The sequence below is a fragment of the Protopterus annectens genome, chromosome 1.part1, assembly GCF_019279795.1.
Source record: "Protopterus annectens isolate FY-2018-M chromosome 1.part1, PAN1.0, whole genome shotgun sequence".
NCBI lineage: Eukaryota > Metazoa > Chordata > Ceratodontiformes > Protopteridae > Protopterus > Protopterus annectens.
In genome coordinates, this window is record NC_056726.1 from 1,933,485,052 (window position 1) to 1,933,498,598 (window position 13,547).

The following is a 13,547-nucleotide window of genomic DNA, read 5'->3' on the forward strand; positions in this document are numbered from 1 at the left end:
GCTAATGGCCCAGTACCATTATTTCAGGAACAATATGGGGACACTATACCATGAAGCATCTGTCACATACTCAGTCTATCATCATCACAACAACCATTCCCTTTGATTTGGAAGTCACCTAGAGTCATCCCAATCTATAAATGTCACACTTCTCATCAACACATTAGTATTCTCTAATTTAGACCCCCCATCTTGAACTGGTTTACAAACCTTCATTAATTTCTGCAGTCAGATTGTTTATTAATACTGCAACATTCCTACTTAGAAATATTTATTGCCCGAAAAGATATTTGCCCACTATTTTTTCTTAATAATAAGTCAGTTATCATCCAAAAATATGAAATATATCATAAGAGGAGACTTTAGCTGTGTATTATACAATGACTGTCCATTAATATTCAAAAACAGGCATGCTGATTGGTCAGCCCAATCAGCATGCCTGTTGTAAATCCAAGCATATACCAACTGAAAAAGGTCCAGTCGCCCAGACTTTTTTCCATTAATATATGCAACAGAAAATGTACTTTTATTTTATTTTTTTAATAAAACTGGAGACTAAAATGAACAACAGAGATGACACAGAGAAAAATAAAAGGATAATCAGGTACTTTATATAAAATGAAATAGACGTACCTGATTATCCTTTCATTTCCTCTCTCCCATCTCTCCTGTATGTTACAAGACTCCTGTTTTTTTGTTTCTTTTTTTTTGTTTTTGTTTAAAAAAAAAGCAACAGAGATATTCCTTTCTCTCTTGCTTCTTCACACAGCACTGGTGTACTGCAAAAGTGTACGAATGCAAGTCCCATATGCATCAGCAATGCTCCAGGATATCAAAGGAAAAGCAGAAGACCACTATAACGCCATTGTTTTTATTTTATTTTATTTTACATTTGTTAACCGGGAAAGTCCGACTGGACACACATCCATTTTCAGCAGAGGCCCAGGGAGAAAAGCTCCAATAGCATGTCATAAAGAAATCAGACAAGAATATCATACAGAGATATAGGTTCCATAGAAACATAAGTTATGTATAGATTAACAATTCCTTTAGTAAAGTCAGCATACAACATTCTAGTAGTAGGGTTTATATAGAATATAAAATATAAACACACAAGAACATTTTTTTCTTTCTAAATTATGAGTGCTCTCAATATTTTGTTACAGAAATACCCAGTGATTATTAAGCTTTACAGTGAAATGAATTAGGGGACCTTTAGCAGCATCCTTGAACATGGTATTGGTGCAAATTAACCTGGGGAGTAGCATGAACAGTAGGTAACATTTTTCTTAAATAATGTCATTGTATAATAGCAATAAATGACTCCATGGTGTGGTATATTGAAAGTTTACCCATGGTTGCCTTTGTTTAATCACTCAGGCTTCACTCTCATGATTAAACCACACCACTCATGGGTAAATCTTCATTATATCATACCGACATCATCAGTTAATGTTATATTAGATCCTTTGTAGGAGAGAACCTTGGCCACAGTCAATAGGCATCTGAGAATCATATAGTTAAACAGCTTTCAGAGGATTTACCAGCATTGACTGCTGACATTAATTCATTTTCACCAAGTGTGACTTCTTTTCTTTCTGCCCCTTTGGGCCCTTACAAGTAGATTAGATTTATAGCTTATATCCAGGACACATGTTATGTGAAAGGTGATAAATGCAAGCATTCATTTGTAATCCCTTAGAAATTCAACTTTATTAAAAGGCTGAATCCAGTATGTCTCACATTGTATCTGAATTAGTAAACTTTTATAGCAATGTGAATACAACACTGTCGGATTTTGATGGAAAACCATGTATGATAGTTGGGAATTCCTTACTAAGAAGTATAAGAGATTGACATCATTATGTCTGTGATACTGCAATTTGAAAGAATTCAGAAATATTATTTGCTGATTGAGTGTGATTTTTGGAAACATGATTTGGTAATTACTGTGTGTGGTTTTAACAAGTGAGGAAATGCTAGACAAAAGGAGATATTAATCAAAGATAAAGCTTACACTGAGCTTAATAAAGAGAATAATTTTGCAGTTTTTTCCACTGAAATCACTCTTCTCCTGCATTAGGGTATTCTATTATTGTATATATTTGGCTTTATATGACCCTTAATGTCTTCTATGTGAAAGCAGGTAATCATTGTTAAAAAACAGAATTTTCATATATCGAGAAGATTTACTGGACTTAAGGCAACAAAACATCATACCAAAGACTCAACATTTCAGCTGATGGGGAGTTTTGCGTTACGAATACTTATTATCCAATAAAGTTAATGAATGTGCATAAGCAGCTACTTTGACCAACATGTGCATGCCCATTACCTCCATCAGTGGACCTGTCAATCAAGTGTCACTTTATACATGAAATAATGAATTTGCACATGTTGGTCATATTAAGAGTCTGCAAACCTGCAAGACCTGAAGGTGGAGTAGTGTTCTTCCCTTATGTCAGGCATATTTCTGATAATAGGTTCATAGGTTCATAGGTTCATACTAGGCTATCTGCCATAGGGCATTTATAAGCCTAGCCAGAGTGTGTTTGGCTTTCGCCACCCATTTTAAATTAATTTTGCTATGCCTTTTTTTGAGGTTAGTATACTGTGCCTCTGTCTAACAGTGACACAGAAGTGATAGCCGGGGTAAACCTACGATCTCCCATCCACTCATCAAGATTCCTCTTGAAGAGAGTCAATGTGGGACTCTGCCTAACTTGGACTGGGATTTTATTCCAGAGTGAAGGGAGCCTCTGGGTTATGAATCTGTCCCTCCAGCATGTCCTATTTATTTCAGTGCTGAGGTTCAAGTCTCTCGAGCGCGTAGCTCGATGGGATTTGGATTTTCTGAGGTGCAGCATGTCCATTAATTCCTGGTTGGACATGGCTTTATACGTCAGGCACAGATCGCCTCTGAGCAGGCGGTATGCCACTGAGTAGAGCTGGAGTTTCTTTAACCGGGCAGCATATGGCATCTGTTTGAGCCCTTTGATCCTCTTGGTGAGGTACTTTTGGGGTCTTTCCAGTTGCTGCAGATGTCTGGTAAGGTACATCCCAAAAGGGGCATTGCACTCAATTATGGGCCTGATGAGGGATGAGTAAAGAGGTACGATGACCTCCCCTGATCTAGATGTGAATCCCTTCATGATTAGGTTGGGCTATATAAAATGTTTTTCTAACCACTTTGGCCACATGGTTGTCAAATGAGAGATTGCTATCAACTTGGGTCCCCAGGTCCCTAATGACTTCTTCTGTACTTAATGGATTACCACCTATGTGGTAATTTGTGGGCACTTTGTTTTTGACAAAGGGGATGACTATACACTTTTTGGCGTTTAGCTTGAGGTCATGGCTCTGGCACCAGTTGTCTGTTTCTATGAGGCCCTTTTGGAGGATGCTTGTGTCGGCTGGAGAGTTGATTATGGCGCCCAGTTTGCAGTCATCTGCGAACTTGGTCAGCCACAGTCCTTCCATGTTGGCCTGTACCACCGAGAAATATATACCGAACAAGAGAGGTCCCAGGACTGAGCCTTGTGGGACGCCACTTGTAACTGGTTTGGATTCTGACATGTCTCCAGCAATTCTAACCATGTGGGTTCTGTCCTTGAGCCAGTTTGCAACCCATCTAGTGACATAGGGGTTAATATTTAAGCTGGTGAGCTTATCTATAATGCCCGAGTGGGGTATTGGATCGAAGGCTTTTGCGAGGTCCAGGTAGGCTGTGTGGACCACCTTCCCCTCGTCAATGGCCTTGGTGACTGTTTCAAAGAAATCGACCAGGTGTAAGAGGCAGGATCTGCCCTTAACAAAGCCAAACTGGGTAGGATCCAGTGTCTGTAGGTCCCCAATATCTTTATTTATAAGGTCCATGATGATCCTTTCCATAGCTTTGCAGACCAAGCTAGTCAGGCTTATGGGGCGATAGTTTCCAGGATCCGTTGAGGCACCACCTTTGTGGAGAGGGACCACTATTGCTGTACGCCACTCTTTGGGTACATATCCTGTAGTAAGGCTAAGACTGAACAGTAGTTTTATGTTTGGGTTTAGCTCTTCTTGGAGTTCATGTAGGACGCAGACCGGGACACCATCTGGTCCCATTGATGCTGTGTTTTTTGCTTTGGAGAGGGCGGCTCTTACCTGAGCATCTGAGATGTCAGGGGGGCAGCACTCTGTTGGGATAGATATTTGCACTTTTGGTGGGGAGAGGAGGGGAGAAGTTTGCACTGAACCTGTCAGCTAGGATGTTGGCAATGTCTGTGGGCTCGGTGTATTTTTTGTCATTTTGGACTAATTCTGAGCATATCTGGGAATTCCCACCCAGGTTCCTAACATGACTAAAGAAAGCCTTGTGATTATCCTTAGTGTCCTGTGCAATTTTTCTCTCGAAGCTGGCCTTAGACGATTTTATGAGTGCCCGTAGTTTTTTGCTAATACTGATCAGAGATGCCTTCCCTTTTTGGGATTTTGCTCTATCATGTAGTAGCTTCCTCCTTCTATTGTATAGTTTGTTTATGGCTGGGGTCCACCAGACAGGACGTCTGCCTTTGGAGGATTGGGTCTTGGTTTTATTTGGGATTGCATGATCCATGCATTCCTGAAGGTGTTCATAGAAAGCATTTATAAAGGATTCTGCGGTCTGGGCCATATTTTCCACAGGCCCGGGGGCTTTGAAGGATTTCGCCTTGGTTTTGATGCATGTGAAATTTGTTTTAGAGAAGTTTTTCACTGTGGTCTTTTTGGCAAGGGGGTGGGGTCAGTATGTGAATATCCAGTGAGATTAGTTTATGGTCTGATCTTACCAGTGAGGGATACACTTCTGGTCTGGAGCATAGTGTCCCCATGTTGGTGATGATCAGGTCCAGTATGTTTTCCCCTCTTGTGGGAGTGGTAACAAGTTGTTCCATAGCATTTGAGTTTATAAATTCTAGGAACCTTTGGGCTAGGGTGTTGGAGCTAGAGTAATGCTCCCAGTCTATGTTTGGGTAGTTGAAGTCGCCCAATATAATGGTGTTTGGAGAGACCTTCATATTTTCCAGTATTCTCAGAAAGGCCAAGTGGGGTTCCTGTGTTTGGGAGGGTGGTCTGTAACAGGCTATAAACTGGAAGGCAGTTTTACCCACAGTTAGTTGCACATGGATAGTCTCTGATGCTTCCTGCTGTGCCACCAACCTGGAGGTGTGGGTATCTTTGACGAATATTGATACTCCCCCTCCTTTTGTGGTTCGGTCCAAGTTTTGGGGCCGAAAAGAATTGTATGAGGTATAACCTGGTAGTGCTGGGGTGCTCTCGGGAGCCTTGAACCAGGTTTCTGTTACTGCACAGATATCAATGTTCTCCATGCTAAGGAGAGTTTCGAGTGCGTGCACCTTGAGGTTTAGAATTCTGGTGTTGAGTAGCATTACTCTTAGTTTCTTATCCCTTGTGATACCTATGGAGGTGGGTTTGTCTTTTGAGCCTTGCCTAAAAAAGGCACTATGGGGGTAGCAAGAGCCTTTGCCAATATCCGAAAGCCCAGGGGTGACAGGTGCAAGCCGTCCCTAGCGAAGCATCGTGGCTTGTCGAGCATGTCATCCCAGGCTGACAGGCATTGGATCCCCTTTGAATGACACCAACACTTAAGCCAATTGTTGAAAGTGATCATCTTGTCTTCATATTGTGGCATCATACTTGGTGAGGGTAAGATGCTACTCAAGGTCAGGGTCATACCGGCCTGGGCTACATGCTCAGAGAGCTCCTCTATGTCTCTTTTCATGTAGTCCAGGGAGGTACGTCTCAGGTCATTCACACCAGCATGGACAATGACTGAGTCATATTTGTACTTGCCTTGGAGTGACCTGTGTGCTTGTGTTATGTGGCTGATCCTAGCGCCCGACAGGCAGCTCACCGTGACCTTCTCCTTGTTCAGCCTGGTGAGCGGGACGTCAGTGTGCCTGATGATAGAGTCACCTATTACAAGTGTATCAGGTGTGTTGTTTAGCCTTAAGGGCTGTGACTGTTTGGCACACTGGCTTTGTGAGCTATGTGTTGCACATGTTTTGTTTTGGGGTAGCGGTTGCTTTGGTGTCTGCTTTGGAGGTCTCTGCTGCTTAGGCAGATTTTTATTTAGAGCCTCCGAGTATGTTTTTGTGTGTTTATGTGTTTGGTTTGTTGTTGTGGTAGGTCTATGTGAGACTGGAATTGTAGTGAGTGTGGTTTCCTTCTCCTCCTGACTGGTTACGCCATTACTGAGTTGAGAGAGCTTAGCCTCCAGTTTGGCTATATGCTTGCATCTCTCACATGTGTTGGAATTTGTTGGGAGGAGGAGAGGGTTGTCTGTGTACATGAGGCAGTTGTAACATTGCCTCAAGATTCCCAGATTCACCAGCTGGACCGGAGAGGAGATTGACAACTGACCTTTGGACATGCTAGAATAGTATTGGGAATTCCTTTATAATTGAAAAAAGGGCCAATGGGGAACAAGGTACTCAAGGGGAGTTTGTGAGGGTGTAGTGCTTTTAATTTTTCAGTGCTGACTTAGTGAGCAAGTGCCAGGTAACTTAAATGCAATGTGTTACAGGTAACTTAAATGCAAAAATGACAAACAGTAACTTTCTTTCAAGTGAAACAAGGAAATAAGTACAGTAAGCAATGCAGATATAACTAGGGATCCACAGACGTGCTAAAAGGCCGCGTTTTAGGTGGAATTAGCGTTTCAGGGAAATAAACAAACAACAAGCATACAAACAAAGCTAGATTCAGCAGGCCTGGATCTAGTCTATGCTACAGCAAACAAGGTGTACCAATTTCAGTAAGAAACAGTTATAATATGCAGGCACTATAAGCCTTTAACCAGAAATTCCCTGCTCAGAAGGGCAGAGTCCAGCCTCTCCTCCCACAAGAGTGCAGACCGCAATCCTTCTTAACATAAAATAACTGGCCTGAAGCCCAAGTGCTTAAACCAGAACTAATACACTTTTAGAATAACAGACACTGAGCTCTCAATCAGCAGTTCCCAACTTAGAAGGATGTAAGCTACCTGTCCTGCCACCTCAGTGCAGGCCACAAACCTTCCTAATGTAAAACAACTGGTCTGAAGCCCAAGTGCTTAATCCAGAAGACTTAGAAATGATAGCTACACTTTAATCAAGTTACTACCAGCAGTAATAAATACAACTGAATACGTTAAAGAATGCCTGGATTAGTGCTCAAGTTATACAAACAAAGCTGGATTCAGCAGGCCTGGATCTAGTCTATGCTACAGCAAACAAGGTGTACCAATTTCAGTAAGAAGCAGTTCAAATATGCAGGCACTATAAGCTTTAACCAGAAATTCCCAGCTCAGAGGGATAGAGTCCAGCCTCTCCTCCCACAAGAGTGCAGAACACGAACTCTCTTAATGTAAAATAACTGGCCTCAAGCCCAAGTGCTTAAACCAGAATGATTACACTTTTAGAATAACAGACACTGAGCCCTCAATCAGCAGTTCCCAACTTAGAAGGATGTAAGCTACCTGTTCTGCCACTACAGTGCAGACCACAAACCTTCCTAATGTAAAACTGGTCTGAAGCCCAGGTGCTTAAACTAAAAGGCTTACAATGAGTTACACCAAGCAGTAATAAATACAACTGAGTACTTTTAAGATGACGCAAAAGCAAAATAAAGTAGGAAAAAACACAAATACAGTAAAAGCAGAAATTTTTTTTTTTTTTTTTTGGAAAGAGAGAAAGGAAAGAGAGAAAGGAGTAGCAGAAACTAAGCTGATTGGCCTTCTCAAATGCTCTCCCTGTACTGGGTAGAATGAGGTAATGACATTAGACTGGGAGGAGGGTCAAATTTACACTAGGGGCGGGCAACTGCAAAGCCACCAACTATAAAAACACTATACCAACAGCGAGGGAGGGTGGGAAACAAACAGCAGAAATGTTACTCACAGCTGAAAAGCAGCACTGAGCCTTTAAATGAAAGTTTTAAACAGCTAAAGGAGCCACTAGAAAAAAAGAGTTTAACTGCAACAAGTTATCATAAACAAACAACCCAACAGATGCTTAATAAGAGTGGACAATTTCCAGTTAATACCTCATACACAGTGAAACTAGCTAGAAAAAATACACAGTACACAAAGTGCTATAAACAACAAAGAAATAAAGAACAAAATAAACAAAAAACAGGATACTTAATGTTATATATTGTAGCTCCGAGTTTGCTGATTTGCTAATGGATTTCTTTTATGACATGTAACAGCACTGTAGATTGTTTGAAGAAATTTTACAAGAAAGTGTGTTCTCTAAAGTGATCAGTTAGTTTCAAGTGGTAAAGCATGTTCATATAATAAGAAATTACCCTTTGAAAGAATAGACGTTTGACTCATCTGGCAATAATAAAAGTCACTGTTGGGTATTTTATTAGAAATTTCCATCTGTTGAAAATATTAATCAAAATAAATTGACTGAGAATACTCTTAGAAGATATCTAAAAGAAATAAAATTAACTTTCTGAAAAAAATAGCAAACTAAAGATAATACAAATGTTAGTAAAACCAGAAGTTGGAAAATACAGATATGATGACTCACTCTCATAACAGCATAAAAAAAGAACATCAAAACTGCTCTGAAACAGATTACAGATTTATTTAGCACATTCATTCTAAAAATAATAATAATAACTTGATCTCAATCACTAATTAGAATAAACATAATAAAACCATTGAATCTAACACATTATAATTCTAACAGTCATATAATATACAGACTATCTATGTTGAAATATTAAATATAATTTTTACTTCCTCATTCCTCTGTCCTTCAAAAAATTAATATGTTTTAATTCATTTAAACCTGGTAATTTTTCAACATTTAGTTCTATATGCCATCTACTTTCTATGATTTCTAAAGCATTCCTATGCCCCCCCCCCCCAGTAATCACATTGTGCGCGACCTATTATGGGAATAGTATTCTGAAGAAGTTCATAGTACTTTTATAATGAAAGTGCTAAATAAATATGTTATCTGATTTGGAGCTGGTTCTGTTTTATTTATTTTTTTTTGATAATGCAAATATTTTTATAAACATTTGATTCAATATCACTATGAAATATGTATGTTCATTTTTTTGACAGTCAAGAATAAAATAACTTATAATGATTCACTAGTTAAATGTTCAGTGAAACTTTAGCTTGGAAGATGCCCTTATATTTATGAATATATGGTCAAACTCAGCTGCAGGATCTGATGACCTAATGGCGTTAGTCTATCTATACCAAGTAACATCAAACAGATTTGTTCCTGAAGAGTTAAAAAGGTGATTGCATTTTCTGTATTTGTAGTAGTGACCTTAATAAGACAGATGACTACAAGCCTGCTAGTTTATTGTTCATTACTGATAGCTGTGTTGAAAAAGTTCTTAGAGAGATTCCTAACTTATTTTAATTCATTGAAAATATCAATGGATTTGCACCAACATGGTTTCCTGGGTAGTAGCTATTGTTCAACAAATCTCTTGAATTCCTGTGTAATCTTACCGGTTCAATTGACATAGGCTTAGCAGCAGATCTAATTGATTTTGCTATTACAAAAGCCTTTGATTCAATGCCCCACTCATGAGTAATGAACCCATTAGTTAGTTTTAAAGTCAAGCCCTTTATAACTAAATATTTTTCTAACTGGGGTATGAATAAGCCTATCAGAGGAAGTTAGATTATACAATCAATTTGCTTAAGAGATGATTACTAAGAATGGTATTCTGCAAAGTAGAGCCATGTCTGTTTAATATAGTCATGACTGTACACACCCAAACAAATATCTAAACTGGCAGACAATACCATTGAAATGTATAGTTATTACAAAGTACAAGATTGCATTTTGATAAACTGTATACTTTATCACTGAAGTATGGCATTGCATTTAATACAAAAAAAGTTTGGTATTACGTTTTGGTAAAGCAAGACAGAATTACTCACTTTCCGTCAATAATTAAATACTACTAGCTTCTGACCAAATAAATTATCTAGGGATTAAAATCAGCTTTCTGGTGTAAAGGATAAATCCATAATTATAACCCAGATGACCTGCAAATGATTAATGTCTCACCCATCTTGGGCAGAGGGAGATGGTGGTTACAAGGAGTGGATGGAAGTAAGGGCATATGTCGTCTCATCCATCTAGAGCAGAGGGAGATGCTGGTTACAAGGGGAGGGTGGAAGTGAGAGCTTATGGTGTCTCAGCCATCTTGAACAGAGGGAGCTGGCAGTTCCAGTCAGTTGATTGCTGTTACATAAACAAAGCCTTACACATTCACAGTGGCCAGAGGATTTGGGCTTCACCATCCCATGTCAGTAATGGTAGCTCAACTATACTATGTGAAAAGCAGAAGATACTCCAAGGTAATGCGGTTGCCTATGTCAGAAAAGAGAAGGTGGGGGTAGGGTCATTAACAGTACGACATAATGACTGCAAGCATAAGTTGTCATTCAAAGAGTGAAGGAGGACTGATTAATGACAATGCTTGATGGTCAACAGCCAGAAGGGATTTAAAAAGTATCCGGGGAATGCAATTGGCTCTGCATTGAAGATTTATACAAATATCAACTACACTGTAGAGAAATGTTACAGTATTGTGAGGGATATAATCCAGACAATAACTACTAAGTAATGTAATGTAATGTATGAATTACCCAGTGTAACACCTTAAGTAAAGCAGACATTGAATATTGTGGTTCACTGTGGATTATTTAAAGTGAACTTAATTAAAAATAGAAAGGATACAAAGATCATATGATGAATCATAGGACTGAGATGTGTACCATACACAAAGCAATAGATGAAGCATTAATTATTTGCTGTAAAGTATAGATTGCTGTGAGGGATTGTTACTGGTTACAAGTAATTTTGAGACCTATTGGACTGTATTTAGAAATAACACCAAGTCAATAATATTTTAATAACTACAAACTACAATTTTCAATTTTTGATGGGGGCTAACCAGAGAACTAGCAGGATGAAATTATTTTCCCAGAAAAGAATGAGGACTGGCATCATGCTTCTCAATTGTCCCAAATTTTGCAAAAAAGACTCTGATTTTACCTCATGTTTTACTTATTACTTGTAAAATGTTTGATATTCTTATAAATCACTAAAGATAATAGCAAGTCAGTAATGACAGTTTCATATTTTTTTCTCCATGTTGTTGCAGAACTGGTTGTTTAATTAATGGTTTAATTGAACTGAAGTAATATTTAAAAAAAAAAATCCCTGATTTGGGTCCTTGGTTTCCCCATCATTTTTATCTTTGGCCAGACTTTTTGAGCAAAGAAATTAACTATATGACTGGTGTTTTTTTAATCTATAGACCAAGAAACCTATATAAAGTATAACAATTATAGTTTCAAGCATAATTTAATTAATTAAGTTATACTTTATAAAGACTGGGACCAAGTGGATATGGAAATTAGGCTTTAAAAATGGAGTGAGTATTAAAATAAGCATTTCTTTGAACTGTATTATCTGGGGCAACCATTCCCTACTGACTGGTCTGGAATACTACTGGATCCTTTGACAGATGAAAATAACAGATTATTACTATTCTGGTTTATGTTGAATATATCTGGGATACTATTTCAAATATCAATATACCCTTTCAAATGTTGCAAGACAGGTCTAAGGGAACACATTAAAGATCAAGTTCAAGAAAATATTGAAGAAAATTTATATAAAGATATTGAGCATAATAGGAAACCTTTTTAAAGATACATAAGATGTGGAAGGAGTAATGATACGCAAATTGATAAACTGTGTGCAGATTCTAAAATGTATTCTCAGACACAATGGATTATAGATATATTTACAAAATCTTCAGCAAAACAGTTTGGATCCACAAAAGGGCAGGGGTAAGTTGTTCTAGTGACATCCAGGTAACCCCAGATACTGGAATCAAATTAGATTATATTGAAAAAGAACTGCACAAACTGGATCCAAACAAAGCACAGGGAGGAGATGGAATTAGTAACAATGACCTGAGAACACTTCAGCAAGAACTTACACTACCATTATATTTATTATTCACTAGGTCATATAAATATGAGGAGATTCCTCAAGATTGGAGACATGCACTTATTAAACCTGTCTTTAAGGGAAAGGGGAGTAGGACAAACCCAGAATCATACAGACCCTTAATTCTACTTTCATGTTGTGGAAAAATAATGGAGAAGGTAATGCTGGATAAGATATTGTCAGAACTGGATAGGTTGGGACTTGAAACCATATATCAGAATGCGTATGTTGAAAATAGATCTATTACCACCTGTAACATGATGTTCTATAATAATATAATAACAGCTATGAATGAAAAATTGTGCTGTGATGTGATTTATATAGATTTAACTTCAGCATTTGACAGGGTCATACACAAAATACTGATCAATAAATTAGTACAACTAGGTATTGGTGTACTGTTGATAAGATGGATAGCTGCATGGCTTACAAATAGGACATGGCAAGTATCACACACCAACTGGACAGGTGAAATCCTTGGTTACAGTCAAGGTGTCCCACAAGGCTCTGTCCTAGGCCCTTATTTGTTTAGATTGTATCTTTCAGACCTTACTTTTTCATCTAAGATGTTCTATAGTCTATATGCTGCCAACCTGAAATTGGGTAAACTGATTACAAGTGTTACAGATAAGGCATGTCTGCAAAATAATTTGACTAAATTGACAATTTGGGCACAGGAGAATAAAATGTTGATGTTGTTGGTCTTTCAGCTTTTTCCCGGTTAGAGTCACCACAGCGAAACTCTGGTCCGCTAATGATTGGCAGTAGATTTTCATGAATGCCGAGGTGCCAGCTTGACATTTAACCTTCAACGAAGGCATGTCCATTTATGCATGTCATTGGAATGCCCACCCAACTGCAGGGAGGACTTGCAGACTCCACACAGAAGGCACTCCCGCATTCCAGCTGAGAATCGAACGGGAGAACCTCTTGCTTTGAGGCAACAATGCTACCGCTGCACCACCACGGAAAATGTTAATAAATACATCAAAGACTAAGCATATGAGATTTGGCAAACATAAACTGAAAGGTGAATATTTAATACAACACATAGTGTTTGAAACTGTAGACTCATTTAAGGACCTGGGTATATGAGTAGTTCCAGCTATGAGTTTTTCTAATCATATCAACCAATTGGCTAATGATAGTTATAGAACTATAGGTTGTATAAAACGATTTATAAAGTCAAGGAAATTAAACATAATGAAGTCATTGTTTGTTAGTTACATTAGACCCAAACTTGAGTAACCCTATAGGAAAACAAGCTTGAATAAACTGGAAAGAGTACAGCGGAAATATACCAAGGGCATCCATGGATGTGAAAATCTAAATTATTATGAAAGACTAAAATATCTGAACTTGTACAGTGTCTCTTACAGATATTTAAGATGAGATCTTATTGAGGTATATAGGGCATTTAGGGACAGCTACCTCTGGGAATTCTTGAGGTCATCAAAAAGTACTAGAGAATCATCAGATAGCATGTGTAGAATGAGAAGTGTACTAATTGGTTATCTG